General features: G+C 45.8%; 1 protein-coding gene across 19 annotated transcripts in view; it reads right to left on the reverse strand.

Moving 5' to 3' along the window:
- Window positions 1-21,621, reverse strand: part of MICAL3 (microtubule associated monooxygenase, calponin and LIM domain containing 3) — a 174,563-nt gene extending 152,942 nt beyond the window's left edge. For 8 of the 19 annotated variants that reach the window (XM_041484424.1, XM_041484419.1, XM_041484420.1 and 5 more), the window contains exon 1: window positions 21,561-21,620. The gene's annotated coding sequence lies outside the window, so the exon portion shown is untranslated. Of the gene's footprint in view, window positions 1-21,560 lie in introns of all 19 variants that reach the window. The other 11 variants (XM_041484433.1, XM_041484430.1, XM_041484429.1 and 8 more) reach the window with 2 other exon arrangements.
- Window positions 21,622-22,779: the final 1,158 nt, after the last annotated feature.

The raw sequence follows: 22,779 nt of genomic DNA on the forward strand, positions 1-22,779 counted from the left end.
CGCTCCCCACACGGCGCGCAGACCCCGCTCCGCGCGCCGGGGCCGCTGCGCGACGGCGACCCTCCGCCCCCGCCCCACCTGCCGAGCCGCAGCCCTCCCGCCCCGCCGCGGGCACTTGCCTTCGCTTCATGCCGCTGCTCGCGGGCGGCGGAGCGGGGCTGGAGCCGGGCTGGGACTGAAGCTGGAACGGAGCGGGACCGGCCCGTCCCTGCCCGCCGCGGGAGGGGCGGCTGCAGCCGCGGCGGCGCGCGCGCACCTTGGCAGCTCGCGCTGCCGCTGCCCCGCCCACCGCGCGGGCAGAGCCCCCTTCCCGCCCGTCCCTTCGGGCGGCGCACCGGGGAAAGGGGAGGGGCGGCGAGAAAACGGCGGCTGCACAGCCGCTGGGCACGCCGTGGAGAGGGGGAACAACGGGAGGAGAACGAAGGCAACGGGAAGGCAGCAGGTGTGGCGGAGAATGGGCGCCGTGCCCCACGCGGTTCTCCCCCAACGGCCCCTAAACACTCCCGCTCCTCCCCTGCCCCCTGTGGCAGTGGTACGCTCCCACCGCTCGAATTGCAACCGGCCGGGCGGGGATTGGCGGAGATCAAAAAAAGGGGCGGGGCCAGGGAGGACCGTTTAAAGCGCCCCCGGGCGGAGGGGTGCGCGCCGCGGGAGCGCGCCCGGTGTCCTGGGACGCGCCGATGGAGCCGAGCGACGGCACCGAAGGAACCGGCGGGGGGAAGGCGGCAAATAAATCACATCTAAAAGCGGCCGCGGAGACGCTAGTGAAGCCGTCTTGAGAAAAGCCCGGGGATGTTTTTGGCTCGGGGGTGGCCGTAGCGGCTCGTCCCGTTGGGATCGTGATGCGCTCGGGAACAGCTCGGTGCCCCTGCGCTCGGGAAGTGTACATACATATCTTTGTATGTAATTACATATCTTCTGAACAGAGGCATCGTTCTCCCAGGAAAATCCTGGGAAACTGTGTAGAAACTGTAGGAAACTTAGAAGAAATAATTTAAACAATTGTTATCTTTCTGTGACTATTTTTTATAGATATGGTTCTCTAGAGTGTGCTATTCATAGTTCACCAATAGTGTGAGAGAAGTTTCCTAAAGGCCAATTAGGTCTTAAGTCCACCATTGTTTCTATAAGAACTGTAGATTTCTAATAATAAAGTGTCTTTTCATGGCTTGTGATGATGGAGTCTGTACCACCTTTACTTGTCCCCGATACCCCTGCAGTGACAGGGAGGATGAGCAGCGTTGCAGCAGGTGGATGCTGCTGCCATCATCCTTGTCTCCTGCTAATCAACTCAGCTTGAGAGCCCCAAATATTGGCTAATCCCTCGGGTCACACCGAGGTGATGGTGTTGGTACTGGCTGGACTGGGGAATGAGCCAGCCCTGCTCTCCGAGAAAGCACCGAGAGGAACGTAGAAATGTCCTAGCAAAGCCACAGCCTTCCACCCCTACCTTAAGAGAAGTTCTGCTCTCCACAGCATATCAGAGATTCTGGCATGAAAAGTAGTCAGGTGTTGCAACAACACAGGATAAAGCACCAAGCAGATATCATTCATCAGAGATGCATAAAATGAGTTAATGATATGGCTGAGCAAATCCTTACTACAGTGGGGTATGACAAATATCAGCCAGAAGTGCACAATTCCCAATTCACTATCTATATCCACGTCTGAGAACAGATGGAGGAAAGCCTTGAGCTGAGCTAAACTTGGCTCAACCCACCCTGTTTACTGATGGAGTTTCCATGAGAATAGAAATTAGAGCTACTGGTTGCAATCACTGGAGAGCCCCAGCCTGCTGATTCACCTTCCATTATCTCTTCAAAACCAATATTTGCAGGTGTCCTCCCCTGCAAAGATGCAGGTTGGGGGCGTGTTAATTATTGAAAAATGAAAGCAGATGGAGGAGGGGGTTTGCATACAGAGACACAGGAGATGTTTGAAAATGCTCTCCGGGGCCTGACTCGCACAGAGTTTGCAGTGATTACTGGCTGAGCACTCTGAACAGTCAGGAGGAGAGCTGGCAAGTTTAACAGAAATCTTTGTAAAGCTCTAATAAGGACCCAAACAATTCCCATTAGGGAACTGCAGAGCCATCTGCACTCTAGCATCAGGCTGCCTATGGCATCCACAGCAAGACTTGTATGTCTTGGCTCGATATTTTGGAATCCAGCACCGGAGAGGCTAAGTCATATGACAGGGTTATTTGCATCATTATGCTGCTGGATTCCCAGAGAAGTTTTCACAATGTGCAGTAAAGAGGAAGGGTTTAAACAAGTAGAACTGAAGCAGAAACACAGCACTGTACTGCCTCTGCATGTCCCTTGTCACCGCGTGCACGTGGTGGGCAGAGTGGGAGGAGGGTGGCAGGCAGTACTGTACAGAACTTCAGGCTAATAAAGCACACTCACAAAAACTGCAACATCAGCACAAAATGGGCTGTTTTGCGACACAAAAACAAGCTAAGACAGCTGAAATCCTGCATCACAGCTTAGTTAGAAGCCTGATGTTCCAGGCTGGTGATGTGCGAGGCAAGCCCAGCACCATTATCTCCCCCGAGGATTTTACAGAACCGCTGGTTTGCACCGGGCTAGGGAACAGCCACCTCGCCCCAGCCAGGCAGTGATTGATTCCCTGTGAATTCCTGCCTGCAGGCACTGTAAAACTGGGTGTTGGCACTCCAGAAGTGACCGCTGGTGAGCACAGCAGCTGTTGAGGAAGCAGCTCCAAACCAACCCAGGGAAAAATATTGTGGTTCCAGATTGAGCTTTTTCAAGGAGCTGAGCTGCTACCACTCAAAATAAAGTCAGAGTATGGCACAGTGTGCCATTTTCAAAAGTCTATATAGAAAAATAAGGTCTGGCTTTTTTATGTATTCCAAGAAAAATTATTGAAGGCTTCTAAGGCCCAGGTGTTGTTCCCAGTCAGACAAGGAGTATAACAAGGAAGGCAAGTTACAGAAGAAAATTCAAGAAAGTTTTTCATATCTCTATGAAATCAAAGCTATTTTCACAGTAAAAATAGCCAAGGAATCTTAAATTCTATTTTGACAACCTTCCAAGGTTCAGGATTTGCCAGGTGCATGCTCCTGTGGGAATTTGTAATCCCTTTAAACCAAGAGCACCAAATTCCACGGGAAGCATACTGTCCCAGAGCAGAGTCCCCACATCTGGAAATAGGAAGTAGAAACACAGTAAGCAGATTCCAAAACAAGAGGTGATCACCAAGTGACAGCACTGGAAGGGACACTGAGAGGTCATCTACCTCCAGCCCTGTGAAAGCATCTCTGTCCCATCTGTTTTACCTCTTAAAGACCTCCCCAGTGCAGACACCACAGTCCATCCAGGAAAGATGTTCTTTTCTCATGATCCACTCTTTTTGCCTTTAGAAAGTTTCCCCTAATGGTAAAGCTGGATCTCTCTTACCATAATTTACATGTACTTCTCATTCTACCCAATAGAGACAAAAAAAACCCCATTTGCTCCTCTCACTCCTGCAACAGCCTTTTACATGCATGAAGATTTCTCATGTCACTTTTCACATTCCCCAGACCTAAAACTCAATTTCTTCTTGCCTGTCCTGGTAGTTTAGATTGGGTGAGCCTCTGTTGATTCATGGTGCTCCTTTTTGGTGGCTCTCACTTTAATCCATGTCTTTCCTGAATTTCTCTCTGCAGGAACAGCATACAGTGTGATCCCAGCTGAGGCCTCACCAGCACAATGCAGAATGGAAGGAGCACTTGGTGTGTTCTGCAATCATCCCTCCTGTTTATACACTTTAGTGTGGCATTTACAGGGACAAAGGATTTTTTTGTTGTTGTTTTTTTTGCTTCAGTTTTTAAAAGTCAAGGCCACAACATGAAACCAAACTGCCACTGAAGCCCCTGAGATGTTCTCCATTAACAGGAACTCTTTTCTCCTGAGTACAAGTGTTTCTGTTAAAAGACTCTGTATTTGAATTGCCATCTGCTGTAAGCAACTGAATTGGGATCTTGATGAGTTATAGTCTTGTTTTCTCATGCTCACACTTACTTGGACAGCTAAACCTGATTTTTTTAAATGCTTCCAAAAGAAGAACTGTTTTCAGAAGAAACTGAAGGACTAGTCTAGTCTACAGAGGTTTTAAAATTTGCTGTTTTCTGTCCAGCAGTTCTGGAACACTGACTTCCTAAGCAAGAACACAAGTGTTCAATCTGTGGTTCAAATGCAAGGCAGAAGTCACCAAGCACCCAGCATTCTCCTGATGCAAGTGATTATTCACTGCACAGGCATTTGAATAGCTGCAATATTTATGAAATGATGTATTCAACCCCCTGGACACACATGCACACCCTAATCCTGACTGATGTTGTGTGCTGAGCTGGGAGCTGAGTTTCAAATGAATTGCTGGTGTTGTTTGGTTGCAAGGAAACAAATACAAGTCTAATTCACTTCAAAAGAACCTATCTCTTGGCTCACTAAGTAGAAACTTCTGTAGGTAAAAACTTCTGCAGTTAAAAAGGAAAATAAAAAGCCAGCCCATCAGAGCCATGAGTTTTGATCATGTAGATAAACGTTTCTAACCCATCATGCTGAAAAAATAAGTGTTCTGATAGGAACTAATAAGGAAGGTTTCTCTGGGGCTACATGCAAATCTGCTGAGTGTTCAGTATAGACTTCAGCATTTGGAACTATTTTAAGAATGAGAGAGGTTCTGGGTCTGTGCGTATGCACTGCAGACAATTTCACTGCTCACAGATTTTGCCAAGCAGTAAAATATAAAGTTGCAGCTTTGGGTTTGCTGCTATGAGTCAGGACCGTGGGCATACGAAAAGCTGATGAGAAACACACAACTTTCACTTCACTACACTGTAAAGTTTTAAGTAGAATTAACACAAACCAAAGGCTACACAAGTGCAGAAAACTCCCTCCCAAAATGGTACATTATGCCAAGGCTGGGAAGAGTAACCCAGCTGATTTCACTTCATGCTTTAGGAACAACAGTTCAAGTGTGTAAAGAGGTGTGAGATCATCCAAAGCAGTAAGACAAGTGTTTGTCAAGGAAGAAAATATAGTTATTCAAGAACATCATACCCAGATGAACTACTGCTAGACTGCTGGCCTACAACTAATACACCAACCAAAAAATCACAGGTACAGCATTTCCTTGTACTCAGACAGTCTCCAAGACGGACCAAAGGGAATGATTCAAATGTGCCTTGGTGAAATGTAATGGCAACTCCTGCAAGGTCATTATTGGGACCCTTCATTGGTTCTTCATCTAATTTGGACTACAGAAGTTCCCCACAAGAGCTGCCTGTAAAGCTGAGATTGGTTTACTCCACATAGCATGCATCAAGGTCTAAAAGGCATGTTTACTGTTTGGAGTTTGGATCAAGGGAGAGCCTGAGCTATGTTTACTATGCTTGTTTTTAAAACAACAGCTTTTTACCCCTTTAAGGAAATGTACAGAGCAGCTCCCTTGTGGTGGTGGTGTGGAAATAACTGACAGTCTCTTCCAAACGGATTTGGAAGTTTCCTTCAAACTCTTAACCATGGTTAGGTTCTCTTTAGCTGTGTTGTCCTGGTTGAGAAGCTTACTGCTTTATTAGAGCTACTGGAACTGCTCTTTGACAAGTTATAATAAAAGACTCTACCTGTGTTCAATCCAAATTCATCACTGTTTAGAGAAGTATTAATAAAAAGGGAAAAGTAAATCAATGAAGTCACTTTATTGATCTTGAGAATGTGGAACTACTATTAATAAAACATGTTGATGTTGTTTTATGGATAGGTCAAAGTCCTGGTAAGGGTGTGTTTGTCATTCTAATTTTTGTGCAGTTTCATCAACAAAGTATTTGCTATTGCAGTACTGTAGTTATTCATCTCCTGTTTTCCTCCCCCACAGCCAGAACATCTGCTAAATGTTTCTGAATCCGAGCTTGTTGGGATAGGGCCCGTTGCTTTTCCATATTTATGAACTGTGTGGTACACTGGCACTCATTCAGCAGCCTGCTTCCCCAGGCTCATGCGCGGATGACATCAGCCACTGTGGGCTTGTGTGCAGAGGATCCACATGTGCAGGGCTCACACAGGGGGCTGCAAAACTCCTCTGGCCTCCAGAAGCACTCAAACTCCACTGCTGCCCAGGAACAGAACTATCAACTGACTTTTGAGACATGCAAGGACGAAGAAGAGGAGCTAGAGGTATTTATGGTGTCACCTGGAATTGTAACAAAGAGTAATGGGCTAAAATTGCGTGAAAAGAGTTCTATCTGACTCCAGAAATATCCAGAAATATCATCCAAATATTTTTCAGTCTGGTCAAAGAGGCCAACTAAACACAAGGTGCTATGCTTGTGTTAGTTGTAACAGGCAGGACAAAGCAGGACACAGGAGTGGTTCTGGGCATGGAGAAAGGAGCACATCATCATTAATTTCTGACTTCTGTTTTTGCTCTAGTAGCCCAGCCTGTCATGCCAACACTCACACAGGCACAGCTTTATGCTATTTACACGCTGAGGGGAGGCTGCTGTGCCATTATTGTGCCCACACGTGACTCCCATCACACCAAGAGAAGCCGTGCTCACAAACTGCCCTTGTGTGCTGGGCTGTGTGAGGGGACCTGTCCCTGTTTGTCCCTGTTTGCCTTCCTGGCTGCTTTGCAAACTCTGCCTCTCCAAAGTCGAGGATGTAGGATTTTCAAACCTCGTGAGAAACAAGGGACCCCCATCTCCTCTCGACTGTGAGAGCTCTGAGGATCATTTGTCTGCCCAAATGCATGCCAGCAACAGACCACAAGCACAATCACAGCCTAATAGTCTTAATGAGATTACAGCTAGAGATGCCCCAGTGCTGCTCTCTGATTAAGGAACAGAACAAGCACCAAATTCATCTGGAGAAAAAGAAATCTCCTTGCCTTTCATGTGAGCAGGCTGCAGGTTGATCAGGATTTCAGATCTACAGTGTACAACCTTTGATTTCTTTTCCCTTCTAATTCCTTACAATTGCTTTTTTTTTTTGTTTGTTTGTTTTTTGGGTTTTTTTTTTTTTTTTTTTTTTTTTTTTTTTTTTTTTTTTTTTTTTTTTTTTTTTTTGCAATGCATTACTTTCCTTACAAAGCAGTGTATTCTTTTCAGAGATGACCAAGTTCCATTAATATTTTTCAGGACATGATTTAAAACTGATGATCACACTGCTCAGTAACATGACTACATTTATAGATGCCTATTGTTAGCCATGGTAGATTGATCTCACCCATGGCTACTGTCTGTATGCTTGACTATGACACCCATGTGCTACAGGGGAACGTGGTGGATCTTTGCCAGTGTAATAATTCCTTTTATCAGCAGTTTATCTGGAGCATCTGTTTGTCTCATCAGAATGAAACTGCTTGTAACTCTATCCTACACAGGGCAAATACTCTTTCTGCACCTGTTCAAGCATTTGATTTACTTACTGCTTCAATTCTTAACCTCAATGAGAACAAATAAGTCAGCTTGTACAACAAAGGCTGGAACCATGAATTAAATGGAAAAGCTGATACAGGACCATATCAGCTGGCTGGAGCACAAAACCTGGTATTAAGGTAGGGATTGTGCAGTGCTCCCTGCAAACTGCAGATCGCATCGAGCTTCCTGCAAGAAACCTGCTGCTAATGGCAAGGCTGCAGTCCCTGCAGGAATTCATGCCTAGGACAAAAAGCCAGTGCATTCACGGATTTTGCAAGAAGCCTAGAGCTAGCACAAAAGAAAATCCCTCCCCTTAGACACAAGAAACCCCGGAATTTCCTAGTCAATGACAAACAACAAATAACATTTGCAGCAGAAGGCAGGAGAGGCTGGCTGGGTCGGTACTCACAGAGCGAGGCTGAGGGAATGACCTTCTTCTCACATGAGTCAACTCCTCCCCGACAGGTGCTCACAGCTCGCTGCCTCTGCAGGGGCAGACACCCAAATTCGAGCCCCTCACCACTCCCCGTGCCCTGCCTCCACACGGCTTCTCTTTGCAGGGCTCCTAGCAGCGATTTTCTCCTCCTCTAGGCTCGCAAGGTAAAGCCAAAATGTAGAAGAAATGGGATCTCGGCTGCAAATCTCCTTGTGTAAGCCTTTGCCAGAGCATCTCGCAGAGTCTCGAGGAGGCTGTGTGATGATGGGTCTGGCTGCCAAGTCGTCACGGTTGCCACAGTAACGGAGCAGTGGTCCCCTGTGGCTTGCTAAGGGAGCGGCAATGGGAGCACCGAATGGATGCACTGCCTCCTCCTTCGAGGATTCCTCTGACCTGAGTAATCCTCCCGTTTCTTTAAAAAGGCTGTTTTGTGCAGAAGGTATTTCCCTCACACCCCACACACACCCGCCCTCCCACCTTGGTTACTCCACTCACAGAGCTCTACAGCATCTTTAATCTTGTTTCCGTGGTGTAGGAAAGCTGGCATAACCCCGAGAGAGCTGCTGGCTTCCCCTGAGAAATACCATGGCTTGTGGAAAGAGGAGAAAAGAAACCTTGTTCTGGTGAATATCTGAACAGGAGCACACGCTCGCCAGTGTTTGAAGAAGTGCTGGGATGGTGCGATATAATCTTGTCTCTGTGAGCAGGTGAATGAGCAGTGGAGAGAGCAGGAGGGGATTTCTCTGCCAAGTGTTTCTCTGCCAACACGGCCGAGCACAAGTGTGTCTGTGAGGCCCTGTTACAGCTACAGGGAAGCTCAGGGCAGGCAGGATTCCTTTGTTCCTGTCCCCTCAACTGAAAAGTCTTGGTGCTGTCATTTCTGAGCCTTAATATCTACTTATTTTTATTATGACATTGACACAAACATCAGCAGTAATGTTAGGCAGGACAGTCCACCACAGTGGAGATCTACAGACTCTGGGCTGTAGTCAGAAAAGCAGCCAAGGCTGCAGAAGCAGGCGTTATTTTGCTGGACAATGAACAATTCAGCCTTGTTTTGGAAAGCAGCTCCTTGGATAGTTAAATAATACCACTTGTTTATGAGACAGACTATTTATCTCATCTTCTTTATAAAATGTTGCTAATGGTTCTTTGTTGCTTTCCTTACTATTCTCTCTTAAAGCCAAGTGCTTCTTTTAAGGTAATGGATTTCCTCTCTCAGGGCACCAGTAACAAACACAGCTCTGTGTGCATGTAGGTGGTGTGGACAAAAACAAACACACAGAAGCAAAACCCACACATTTGCTTTCTTAAGTGACTCTCCTGTTCTCACTTTCAACCCAGGTTGTTTGGGCAATCTGTGACAGTGGCTCATCCCAACTTGCTGGGTAGGGACAGACCTCCAGGGGCCAAAATCCAGATGTTAAAGATCCAAGGGGTCAAGTACCTTTTGCTCCACTATGATCTGCAGCAGCAGAGATGGGACTAGTTAAGAACAGCAGTATCAGCCAGAAGGGCTGGAAAGAATTGAACTAGATTATAAAATGTTGTTGTAGGCAAAAAAAAAAAAAAAAAAAAAAAAAATCTCATGTGTTAAAAGAAGTAAAATTTCTAATATTTGTATTTATCTTTGCCTCTGCCTTCAGACTGAGTTTTCCAGCTTTCCTCCAACATACTGTGAGGATTAAAACTTAATTTGATTTAGAAAAAAACTTCCATTTCTCCTGTGTTTACAGGATTCTTAAATGTGGGACTTGGAGAACATCACCAAACACGGTGATGGCCACGACAACACCACTGGGCTTGGCAGCGCAGAATATCTATGTATAGTAGGAAAGTTCATCTAGGCCCAGCCTAAGGGAGTCTGGAGCCTTCTGATTACAGATGCTGGATTTAACAGCATCACCCCCACACATAGAAACCCTCCCTGCACAGTGCCTTGCTCAAAATCAGTTATTAGTACACCCAGAATTAGGAGCATCCAGTGCCACACAGGTGTGAGGTTACTAAACATATGAAGGCATCTTACAGAAATTCAAGATATCACAGGCATTTTATGCCTGTTTCCTCAGTACCCTTAAATGAGAATGCAGCAAGATCAGAAGCTGAGCTGCACACTTGGTCTCACATAGGAAAGTGTTGCTTGGTACATATAATTAAATAAATCTGTTTTGCTGACACTCCCTCCCCCACCCCTTCCCTCAGCTATTTTTATGCTTGGCTTAGTGGAAAAGACTTGGTGCCTCTGGATGTGAAGCATGAAGCCATTCAAAATGAAGCTGTCCCCTGAAGAAGACAATCCTGAGAAGGAATAATGCTGGGCTCTCAGGGAGCATGAAAGCAGCAGAGGAATGCAGGGGAGAGGAGGTGGCTGGGCTTGGCCTGCAGCACCGAGAAGTCTTTTCCATTTGCAGCTTTCTCCTCCGGCAGTCAGAGCTATTTAATGGGATCACGAGGGCTGCTGTGCCATTACTTAGGGAAGAGGGTATAAAAATGACAGCAGCTAATAAGCACCCATTTCTCATCAGTGGCCTCATAAGGCTAATTGCACAAACAGAACGTTTCGGAGGCTAACGGGCTGGAAATGACATTCTGTCTGCTGGATCCAGACCAGCACACAGAGACTGCCTCCCTGTGCCTGGACACAAACAAAGACAGGGCTATCCCTAGATGTGTGTCCACAGGAGGACACAGACTTCAGAAACTGAGCTGGAATGCTAAAGACACAGCACAGTCATTCTTCCTGATGATCAGGAGGCAACGGGAGCAGAAACATTGAATGTTCCTTTGTCCATAAATGTCCAGACCACATTCCTGGTTCTGAAGTTCCCCCACAGAAAGGAAGGCTTTGTCTGGAGCTCGCGACTGAGGACTGGAAGAAAGACTGAAAAAAAAAACCAACCTGAAAAAAACCCAATCCAAGCTTGGTGGACCAGGGTGGAAACACACCTTGAGCTGAGGCCTCTGTTCAGAGGAGGCATTGATGCTTCCCAGAGAAGAGGCTGGCTGATGGGAAGGGCAGACACTGGACAGAGCTGTGTGTGGTCCCAGAGCAGCACAAAGGCAGGGAGTGTGTGTTTATGTGTGTAGGAAGGGAGCTGTTGGGAGTGGGAGTGCAGCCCCTGCACGTGAATTGTAGATGTCAAAGCTGAAAAAGTGCTTGTTGGCCTGTTCACTTCCCCTTCTTTTGTCGGCTGAAGATTTGAGAAGTTGAATCTTCCACTCATTGCACCAAAGGATCTAATGCAGTATTTGCTCTAGCATCATCAGTCACTAATTAGATAATTCTGACCAAAAAAGAATACTTGACAAGATTGGTTCTTCAAACACCCAGGTTCATTTTGCTCTTAGTATCACTATCCAGGTTTATTTTAAACCCATATTTAAATTTTTTTCTCACTCTGATCTATAGTTAGGCTTGTTAGGAAGTGTCTGTGCTGTTTTTTCTATTTTTAAAATATGGGCCCACGTTTGATGGGTTTTTGCTTGAGATTCTCTGGTTCACTGCTGGTAAAATTAACTCACAACCAGTTTTCAAGGCTATTGGAAAGCTATGACCACATTAGAATATATTCTGTTCTAAATGATTTGGATATCCTAGACTTTTTTTTTTTCCACACCTGATTTTCATGAAGATCCATGCTCCTGCTTGTTTATACTCCTACTAAGTGCTGCTATGGTCATGCATGTTATTGATGGGTTTCTGGAAAGCTCAGCAACTCAGCAATTTTATAACTGCATTATAAATAATTCAATCAACTGTTCTTCCCCACATCTACATCTCATTTATTAATGGACTTTATTTCTAGGCAGTATTTTCTTATCTGTCATCACTGTCCCAGATATATATATATATATATATACTTGGAGGAGGAATGTAATTAGTATGTAATTAGTTTTGCCATCCTTGTGCCAAAACTTCCACTGACTTCAGTCAGAGATTTTCCTGAAGAATGCCTGATATAGCCTGTAGGAGTTGGTCCTATTTCTGTACCCCAGAACAGGCTGAAGTGAGTGCACAGAGGTGGGCAGTGGAGTCCATGGGTGTTTGAACCCAGAGGCATTGGAAGAGAAGCACGAAAGTGTGGGTTTATGTGTACAAGAAAAAGAAGGTGAAGCACACACAGAGGGGAGCCAGGCAAACTGATTGAGGATGCTGTTATACAAGAGCAGGGAAAACGGAAGATTTTACATGATTAATTCATGTCAAACTTTGTTTGTTTGTTTGTTTGGTTTGGTTTGGTTTGGTTTGGTTTATCTTTTTCAAATAACAGAAGAGTGGATTTTCTCTTCCCCCCCTTTTCTGTCATCAGACAGCTGTGCAAATATTTTAGCATGTGATTGTGGAAGCACAACACTGCAAACTTCTGCATTGTGCCAAGAGAAAAGTACAGGAAAACAAAAGGCAAAAGCCTGGGGTAGAACTAGCTGCCAGGATCTTCTGTCCCCAGGGGAACCAGAGAGAGGAAAAGGGAGAGAAAAAAGGAGAACTGTGATAGCTTTCACTGCTGACAGTGACAGTATCCCAGGTCAGAAGGAAACACAGACTGGAGGGAGGGTAGCAAAGGTATCAGAGCAATTAGCAGTCACAGAACCACATCTTTCTTTTTTTTGTTGGCATTATCTGCATCACCAACTGCTTGTATTGTACCTTCCCTAAGAGACTGAGTTCTCAGGTTGCAGTTAAATTGAAAACCCAATTTACACGGTGCAGTAAATCACTCTTTTAATTTAGGAAATCAGACCTACATGCCTGGTTTGTGGTTATACTGGCCTGGCATAAAACAGGTCTTTTCCAGCAGCTTGAGGGGTTCATCAGCAAAGCAGGCCAGACAAAAGAAAACCCATCTCTTCACAAGTTCCCTCAGGAGTTTATTGCTACACAAGTGAGGGCAGTGGATGATAACACAAACCTAAATATGCCACAGCCAGGAACCAAGCTGACTGATTCCCTGCCAAAGAATCCTATCTTGTTACTGTAGGGGAATGAATTAATCCATAAAAAAATTAGCTATCACTTGTAACATTCTCAGTGGTTTGCCAGGCTCATTTCAGTGATTCCTCTACATCAAATGACAGCACATCTTCATCTTTCACAGCTTAAGTGAAAACAATAGGTCACTGTAATGGGACTCCATCTCCCAGCCCATCCTGCTCGTGAGAAGCCAAAGGATCAAGACTCATTCTTGAAGCTGGTCATCATTCTGTGTCCTGAAATACAGAGCTGGGGATACTTCTCTTTTCTTTTTTTTTTTTTTTCCTTTTTTTTTTCTTTTAGGCCCATAAAACTGCCAAAGTTACTCAAACAAGAAACTCTTGGCTGTACTGCATGTAATCTCCCATCCCAGGGAATTAAACAGGTGGTTATTAAAACTGTAATAACACCCACACTGTGAGAACATTTAAACCCTAAAGGAAGAAATTCTTCCTCCATCAAAGACAGCAAAATAATTTAATGGTTTCAGGAAGTCTTCATACTCCAGCTTCCTCTAACCATTTGCATTCCACTTCCATTTAATTACCTGAATAATTAATTAACATCTATCAGGTAATGTTTTGCACAGTGCCTCAAATAAGAAAAGCACAGTATAAATCCTTGATAGGAATTGTTAATTAGGCTACTATTTATGCCACTGTTGTTCTGGGCTCTTCCCATTCCTTTCCATATTCACCTCCATAGGCAGTGGGCCGTGCTACCTACCATGGCTCTTATTTCCAGCCCAAGTTATGGAGTCATCACCACCATCCTCCTGGGGCTGTTTCAAGAATATCTAGCTTTTCTGGCATTGTCACATGTACTTTTATGGGACCTGAGTCCCCAGCTGCTGCTGGGGGTATTATTTAATACCTTGCTGCTATTAAATAATAATTAAATAACCCTGTTATCCACTTTAATAGCATTTTTCCCTCACAGGCCCAGACTCCAGCCCCACAGCAGCTCTCCCCTGCCCAGGTATGCACAGAGATGAGGATGGAGGCTCCCTTCACTCAGGGAGTGGGTGGGTACAGCTCCTCCCTGCAGGACACCAGTTTTCCAAACAAGCCCTGGAAATGTCTGCAGTTCCATCCTTCCTTTGGGAAGCCTCAGCAGGGTTCTCCTGATGCCATAGGGGCTGAGCACAGATTCCAGCAGAGGCCAATGTGGCCTCCCAGGGCAGAGCAGAGGTTTGTCTGTAAGAGAAATCCCACCCACCTCCACATGGCTCTCCTATGACTCTGGGCAGGCCATTTATAATTAGGTGTACAAGTGGTGAATTTGGGTGTCTCGGGTTGCAGTTGTCTTGAGAGACCAGAGACATGACTTTTAAAAGCAGGACATATCCCTGAAATTGAAAGCAGTTGTCTCTATAGTTATTGTCTCTGCAGATCCTGTGAGATAAGCACACAAAATACTGCATTGGTTTTGTTTTCCTTTAACTGTCAGCTATACAAATTCTGCTTTATAATTGAGCATCAAGTCAAGTTCTTTCCTTCTTACTCATAAGTAAAATTCAGCAAGCCAAAACAGGCCACAGGAATGCCAAAAATATAACCCTTTGGAACTCAGTAAACACTTTTGTTGATAGTGCTGAAAAGGGAGCAGAATCATTTTCTCTGAGTGCACTCAGAGGTAACGAGAGCCCATTGCTTTGAGTCACTGAACTCAACTTGGTGCCAATGGGACAGGCTGAGCTGGTGAATCTCATGATCCTTCCCTTGTGTCCCAGTTTATTTTAACTCCTTCTAGAGTCTCCAAAGGAAAAGACTCTCATGCTCAAAGATACTGAAGCAGCAAAGGCCAAGTCAAGAAATAAAGTCCCTGTAATGTTCTTTTCTCCTTGCCTAGGTCAGTGCTAGACAAGCATAGGGCTTTTTAAGCAGAAAGGTCCATGGAGAGAAAGAAAAGAACCTCATAATCCTCTTTCCTTCTGTATCCTCACACTGTATGCAGCTCTGGGTTTGTGGGGACTGTGAAACCCTGCTTTCTTCTAATCTTTATTGTCGTGGTCCTTAATAACTCTGGAAGTAGATTGCTAACAGCACGAGTTTTCCACGTAAGTCCCACGGTGATGTCCAAGGGTTTGCCCAGCACAACTGCCTGTGACAGTCCCCAGTGCTGAGAAATGATGGAATTTGCACTAAGTCAGCACTGGAGGAGAAAAGAAAGAACAAAATGGAGGAAGAATAAATGGAGGGTAACAAATGGAGAGTGCAGAAAAGAAAGATACAGAAAACAAATCAGAACCACTTAATAAGGGTTAACTCCTTCATGGCTGGCATCTCTAAATCCCAGGAGAGCTGGTTCAAACACCAGAAAGGCAGCAAGCTTGCTCTGAGACCTGCATGCACGTACAGATATGGAGACATTATACAGGCAGTTTGGAGTGTTCAAATGAGGAGGTAAAACCTATATGCTAATGTGTGTATGTGCATGTTCCATGGTGTGCAGCACCAACAGCTCTGGGAGTAGAAAATCACAAGCCAGGCCTTACATTATAACAAAATAGGCTTTGAAACCTTAAAATTTTGAGCTATAAATTAAAAAACAAACAAACAAACAAACAAAAAACCCCAAACCCAAAACCAAACTAAAACAAAAACAGCAACAAGAACAAAACAAACAAAAAACCAAACAAAACCAAACAAACAAAAACCCAAGCCCTACTAACAAACGAACCCCAAACAAACAAAACCAAACCAGGACAGTGAGCACTCCTTTGCTAAAATCCAGCAGTGACAGAAGAAGGTGAGGATGATGAGAAGTGGTTGCTGAAGTTTGTCTGCCACCCCTTGGTGCCTGTGCTGGAGAACACACAAACCTGCTGGAGTGTCCTGCACCCTTTGGCAGCTTTGTGCCCAAACTGCCCTGACTGAAGGCTTTCTCTGAGGGATGTAAACAAAGGACAAATCTGGAGCAAAGTGCCACAAAAGGCTGATGAACTGCTGCCTGAGTGACCCACACAGAATGTCAGGAGTAGCCTCGTGGAGAAGACTGGACAGAAGGACAGAAGGAAGAAAGGGTCTATGAGGGGTTTGATTTTTTTCCCACTGAATCAAGATGGAAACAGTGTATGGGTCTTGCTTCCCTTTGTGCTCTGGGGAGAGCAGAGGGATTGGTTTCAGTGGCTCATTTCCCCAGGCTCCTGCTGTTTCATGGAGATCAATGTATCATTTAATAGGGAGAGGCTTTTCAGCTCGCTGAGATTTTATCTGCTGATGGCTTCCATGATATTTATAGACATATCCATCAGCATAACAGCAGGAAGCAATTCTCCAGGGGTCAAATTGGGTGGATTTCCCCTATTTAAAGTGCATTATGGATGCAGCTTTCTGTATAGGATTAACCACTTAACTCACTGAATCCCGAACATCATCATCTATTGTTCACAAAAACTGATGATCTCCACGGCTTAGTTGTGGGATGGTCGACCTGTTTTCAGCCTCAATTATCTTTTCAAATAATAAGGTCCTTTGTTAACCTCTGACTTGCTGAGCACTGTGTGGGCAGCCCATTAAGTACTTCACAGTCCTCTTTTAACCCTGTGATTCAGGCAGCTCTAGGGATTTAGTCCCATGATTGTCCTATTTCTGACCAGTCTGAATCTTCGATTGCCACAAGAACAGCAACACCAGAGAACCTGTTTTAATCATGGCAAGCTTGGGAAAATAAACCACCTGGAAGATCGAGGCAGAACCTACATGCTTACTATATAAAGTGTTTAAATGCTTTCAGCCTAACTTTTGGCAATGATTTACAGGGCATGCTTCCCTGCTAGGACTATTTAGAGAGTCAGCTCCTTTGGGGATTTGGGATGCAGTGATTCTATCTCCTAAAATTATTCATCTAACTTTCTAGTATTGAATTTCTCCTTGTGAGCGCACCTTTTGGAATGAGACAGCCTTGCAAGGGGAGCTCAGAATAGAAATATTGTTCCAGCAGCTCAGAGTGCATTGGAAATATGAACTGCTGTGAACTGCTGCTTGATTTGACACAGAAAGATGGATGTAGAGTCCTGACACGGACAAGTGTTCTTGAATACAAATTTGAGTTGTTTAAGGTTTTGTTTCCAATCACCAGAGCTATCATCAGTCAAGTCTGTCCATCCACTCTCCCTTTCAAATTCACCATGACCTCCCCATGGCCTTATTTCACTTAACCTCGCTGTGTTTACAGTGACCTCCATCCTCATGGCTCGGTTGTACTCTGAGTGCCAGGCTGACACACCAGCATGCAGCCCTCTCACTCACAAAGACACTCCATGAGAAATGTAAGGGCAGCTGCTGTCTATCCCTGAGAGCAAAAATTAAGCTCCCAATCCCTGGCAGAATTCACCCCCTTTTCCATCCTTGAAGGTCTGGTCAGAGTTCACACATGAATCCCATTTCCATTACTTTGCTCTTGAGGGGTTTTATTTTGCTGGTGTACACAGCTGCAGTGTACTCTTGATCCTTTGCTTTACCCTCATCCATTTAATTTCATTCGGGTATATTGGAACACTCCATAAATACAACTGAAATTACAAATCAAATAAGCCCTCTGTCAGGCAGGAAAGACATTGACATTGTCCCCTCTGTTCCCCCGGCTACATCTGCTGAAGGATGGTGGCAATGGGAGACAGGAGAGCTACAGCCTAAAGTTCACTTTGAGAAGCTCAAAATATTATAAATACAACTTGTCCCATGTAGTTCCAAAATATATTACAGCTTGGTAGCTTTTCTGCCATGTTTCAAGCAAGTCCTTTCAGGCTGTCTACACTGAGTCATTTTTTGGAAGTGAACTTTTTGGATCTAACATTAAATGAGAAATTATTTCAGATTTGGTAATACAGACTAGGTTTTCAACTTCCTCCTTGAACAGGCATCTGGAACAAAAATGTGTCTAGAAAATTTTGGCCTGCCTTTTGAGTCTGCCTGGGCTCAGGCAGCTCCCAAAGCTGAAAACCTCACTGAGAGACAAGGGCTGGATTCCTCACTGGATTCCCTTCCCCCAGTGCCAAGAAATAACCACTTATGTCTAAGGCTACATAAACTAATTAGACATCTAATCCTACCTTTGTCTGCACCTGGTATTGCCAAGAAAGATGAGAAGGAGCAGCAAGTACGGGAGGTACAGAGGGCAAGAGAACATCAGGGAAACAAGGCCAATACACTGCTTGAGACATTAATCCTACACACAGTGTAAGCACACCTCTCAAACAGGTAAGACCCTGAAATAGCACACAGATCTTCCAGAGGATGGGAAAAATCCTCCCAGGAGAAAGGTGCTGCACATTCATTGACTACGTTAAAAAAAACCCCATACATGCTGCGTGGTTAATGGCAATTACCAGTTAATTACTGTATCAAGTTCACAGCAAACAGGGGAGTTCTGCCCACCACAGCCAGAGGGGCACGCAGGGGGTGCTCTCCATGAAACACAAGACACAAAGGTTGTACCAGCATCAGTCCCTTCCCTGGGGATTTCTCCAGAGGCTCAGACACAGCTACCACGCAATGCAGCACTGCTGGCTTTCCTAAAGCAACCTCACATCACAGCTTTTGTGAGCACCACGAGACCTGGCCAGGCAAGAGCCAGGACTGAGATGGAAATGAGTTTGTAAACTTGTGTAGGATATTCTGAAATGTCCAATTCAAGATGCAGAAGATGCATTGCCTGCTTGTAGAGATAATTAAGCTAGATCACAGTAAACGTGCATTCAGAATGAGGGACAGAAGACTGACAGACACTGAAAAGAAATACTGACATGTCAGGAAGCTAGGTAAAAAATGAGAAGAACCATTTTCTCAAATCACCTTGTTTGCCTTGTGGTACAAATAGTTCCAGGATTCACACTGTCAAGCCTTTCTCCCAGTCATGAGAGCACAAGGCTCGCTTTTGAAAAAAAGAGGAAAGGTGGAGACTAATGGATGAGAGTTGATTTTGGCAAGCTGGGCCTTGAGAAGTGGCATTAACTGTTAGAGGGGCTGTGACTCTAAAGCAATGAGCAAAGACGCTGTGCTAGACAAACAGGGTGTAATTGACCCACAGTGATGACAGGCTTCAGTATTTTCTCACAGATAATAACTAGCTGAAGAAAAGAAGATGCCTTAGGCCTCTAACCAAATTGGTCACCTTACAGCTATGAAATGCCCCACCCAGCACTAATTATGACTGTTATAACAGTAACAATTAAATCAAAGTAACTGCTGCTATTCTTTGACAGCAGCCTTGCCAAGGCGAGTATTTTGTTTGATTACGAAGCAAAGAAAGGGACTTAACTTAAAATTGCCCTTTGTTTCAGAAAGGTTTTGTTATTATGTGAGTAAAACTCAAGTTTTGACAAGTTGTGAACACAACCCTGTGTTCCCAGTTTCCCAGTTTCCAGTGTTTACACCTCACACGGTGTTTGTGCGTCTGTGATGAAGGTTGAAACAGAGATTGGCTCTTCTGTTTTATGTGATACCCCCCAGCTGGACTGTGGCTGTGGCTGCCCCATTGTCTTTTCTGCCTTGTACCATCCTTGCCTGCTGTTTACATAGGTTTAGATATAGTAAAAAAACCAGACATCAGTGCATTTAAACACACTGACTAGGAACATCAGCAGGTGGGCCCCAAAGTCAGGTGAGTCTCCTCTAAACAGTTCTATTTTTGAAACAAAACCCAGGTTTGATGCTGTGCCCCAATGCTTGGTGAGATAGGAAAGCATCACCATGGGCCATCTGTTCCAAGCACAGCCAGAGAGCGTTCACCTTCCCCCAGCTCTGCAGACTGCCTGCCAGCAGCCAGGGAAGCCCTGAATCTGGGCTAATTGAGGGATCTGCAGCCAGCCAGCTTCATATTTAATAGGGATTTACTGCTGATGGAAATTACAAGCGAATTACAGATTCCAGCGCGTCATGGTCTCGCCAGAGTCAAACAAAAGCACGTGGTGATAAGAACAGAGTGCTGCACACTGGGACCTGAGGTCTCCATGGACCTCCCTGCTTTGTTAAATCATTGCTGATAAGCTATGAGGTACTACAGAGCTCCACATCTTCCCTAAAGACTATGCTTTCCTCAGTTGTGTTTATAATGCCATTTATTATTTCCAGCTCTTCTGTTTGTTTTTATAGGAGTGTAGGAGGGTTTCTTTCTCTTCAAATCAAATCATAGGGCTTCACCATTTCTAGCTCAAAGTCTCCCTAATGCTGCTAATCTCCTATTAACAGCCTACTGACACAGAAGAGACAACAGAAAAAGACTGATTGCCAGCCCTCTGGCCCTGTGACCGTGTGCTGGTCAGATCTGGATTAATAGTTGAGGCGATTTACCTCAGGAGGCCTTGCCACAGGTTGCCTGTAACTCTAAACTCTCCTCGAACTGCCTGGCAGGAGAGGGAGGAGGGGATCCAGTAAATCCATAGATGATGCACACACAAACAAGGCCCTGCTGAAAATAATTTTTCTTCTCCTATACAAAATAAGGATGACTGCGGGAAAAAACCTCCTTGACTTCATACCAAAGGCAACGAGCTGGGCATGGGCATTCCACCCGGGACACAAAACCCACTGTGGTACTCCCTCATACCACTGTCACTGACAGCAAGTTCGTTTGGCTTTTCTGGTCACTAGAAATTGTTAGCCAGGAGCACAAACACCCTGCTTCCCTCCAGTGCTTGTGTAGTAGGATAGATTGCCCTGCTGTGTAGCTGGGACCCTTTCAGCTTTAAGACAATTTAAGCTGCTCCCATTCAAGGGAAGATGGAAAAACAGCATCATTCTTATTTGGCAACAAGAATCCATGTGACAGTTGGGTCCAGCAGCCCGAGCAGGCTCAGGCTCCCCTCCCGGGCTGGACTGCACCTCCTCCATTTGCCATGCAGGCTGTGCTGCTCCATGACCCTACATAGCAGGAGGAGGGTGCTGGGAGGACGGGTGCAGCTGACCAGCTGCACTTGACGTCAGCCAGCAGCAGAGTGTCCACACAGAGCATCTGAGCTGCACCAGGAGTCTGCCTGAGTGCCAGAGAGGGAAACAGAGGCAGGAGCTGGTGCTGCCCGGGTCCAGCTCGGCCGCCGAGGATTCGCGCGTGCCCGACTACGGAGCTCCAGCATCTCTCATCTCCACGAAGATGATTGTATTTCAGAATGATTTCATTTTGCTTGTTAACAAATTGCAGGGAAAATAGGTAATTGTTCCTGGCCTGAAGTTAAACAATCCTGTTACTGAGTGTTATTTGCAGGTCAGAGAGCTGCAAGAGGTTTGGCCTTCAAGGCACCACACTGTCCCCTCTAGGAGGAGGGGTGAAGTACAAAAACATTCTACATGCCTTACAGAGAAATTAATTTAACCTATAATCATTGGTATTACAAGGCTCCTTGTCCACCTTGGCTTCTTACACAACCACACACTGCAGCTCATACGGAGCTGCCGTTCAGAGCAACACCTGCCTCTCCCTGACCCTTCCCAGCCTTCAACATAACTGCATGGATGTTGCAGCTCCCTGTCTTTCCATAGGTCCTTATTCATCAGCATCTGCAGGGAAGCAGGATCTGACTCACTCCGCAGCACAGCTGCTCCTGCTGCTTGCTCCCCCAGCTGAAACATCAGCCCCGTTCCAAAATCTGCCTCTGTGACCACAACAGCTACTGCAAACATCACCAGAGCAATGCTGGGCTGCCCTCCTAAGGGACACAGCACTGAGGGCTGCTGCCCATGAAAGAAACCCTTCAACAGCATCTTTGCACGACACAAACTTACCTTGTTTTTGTGCTGTCTCACTCCTTTTCTGAGTCTCAGTGAGGAGCATCCAGCCAGCGTAGAGTCTTTTTCAAACTTGATTCCTTATCCATATTTGGGAATTTGTGCTGGGCACCAGCTGGTACGAGGCACGTTCTTCCCACAGTGCACTTTGGGACTTGTAGTTCCCAAAAAGGAATGTTGTTTTCCAAATTGCAAGCGCCGAGCAACAGAAACAGGAGTCTGAAAGGCCTTTACCTCTGCCTTTGCTTGCTGCTGGGCCCTTCCTTTCACCTGTGTCTGTGCAAGTGGTTCCACCTTAGCCAGCCCGAATCCTCCAGGAACCTCTTCCACAGTTAAGGGCGGTGTGCCAACCCCTTGGATGCAACACTGTGTGAAAGCTGCTACTGCAGATTGCTCCTGCTGCAGCCGAGAGGGGCAGGTACATGGTCCTGCCTCCTGAAAACAGCTACCTAGAAAAAGAGAGCTCTGATCAAGTTTTTAATCGTGTTCGCCACACTGAAATGGCACAGAAAATCCCCTTTGAAACATGTGTTTCACTCTTTAGCATGTTTTGTATTATCCCATTTGATTTTTAATTAAATAATCATAGTAGGGGGACAGATAAGTGTGTCAGTTGTTTAAAAAGGTTACAGGATAAATCAATCCCGTCTCTCCTGTAGAGATCCATTTTTGAAGAGCGTTTGCACTGACTGCGGTAATTACCTTGTAACCAAGACACCCTGTTGTTTTTAAATAACAACCAAAGGAGAATGCGAACCGCTGCCTGCCGGGTGCTGCTGGAGACGCTGTTATTACACCCGAACTCCATTAACAGCGTAATGTGCTTAGATCTGCGGGCACGGGGAGCCGGGGGAGAGGTGCCCGGAGGAAGAGGCGGCCGGGAGCGGAGAGCATCCATCAGCCGCCCGGGAGGTGCTGCGGGAGCGCTCTCCCGTTAGCACCGCACCCCTGGCCGGGGCTCGGAGAGCTGGGACACTCTCGGGATTGGGACACTCGGGGCTCGGACACTCTCGGGATTGAGACATTCGGGGCTCGGACACTCTCAGGATTGGGACATTCGGGGCTGGGACAGTCTCGGAGCTCGCACACTCTCGGGGCTGGGGCACTCTAGGGACTGGACACTCATTATAGGGGCAGGGACACTTTCGGGGCTGGGGCACTCTGGGGCTCGGACACTTTCGGGGCTCGGACACTCTCGGGATTGGGACACTCTCGG

The sequence above is a fragment of the Pyrgilauda ruficollis genome, unplaced genomic scaffold (assembly GCF_017590135.1).
Source record: "Pyrgilauda ruficollis isolate IOZ18807 unplaced genomic scaffold, ASM1759013v1 scaffold66, whole genome shotgun sequence".
Taxonomy (NCBI): domain Eukaryota; kingdom Metazoa; phylum Chordata; class Aves; order Passeriformes; family Passeridae; genus Pyrgilauda; species Pyrgilauda ruficollis.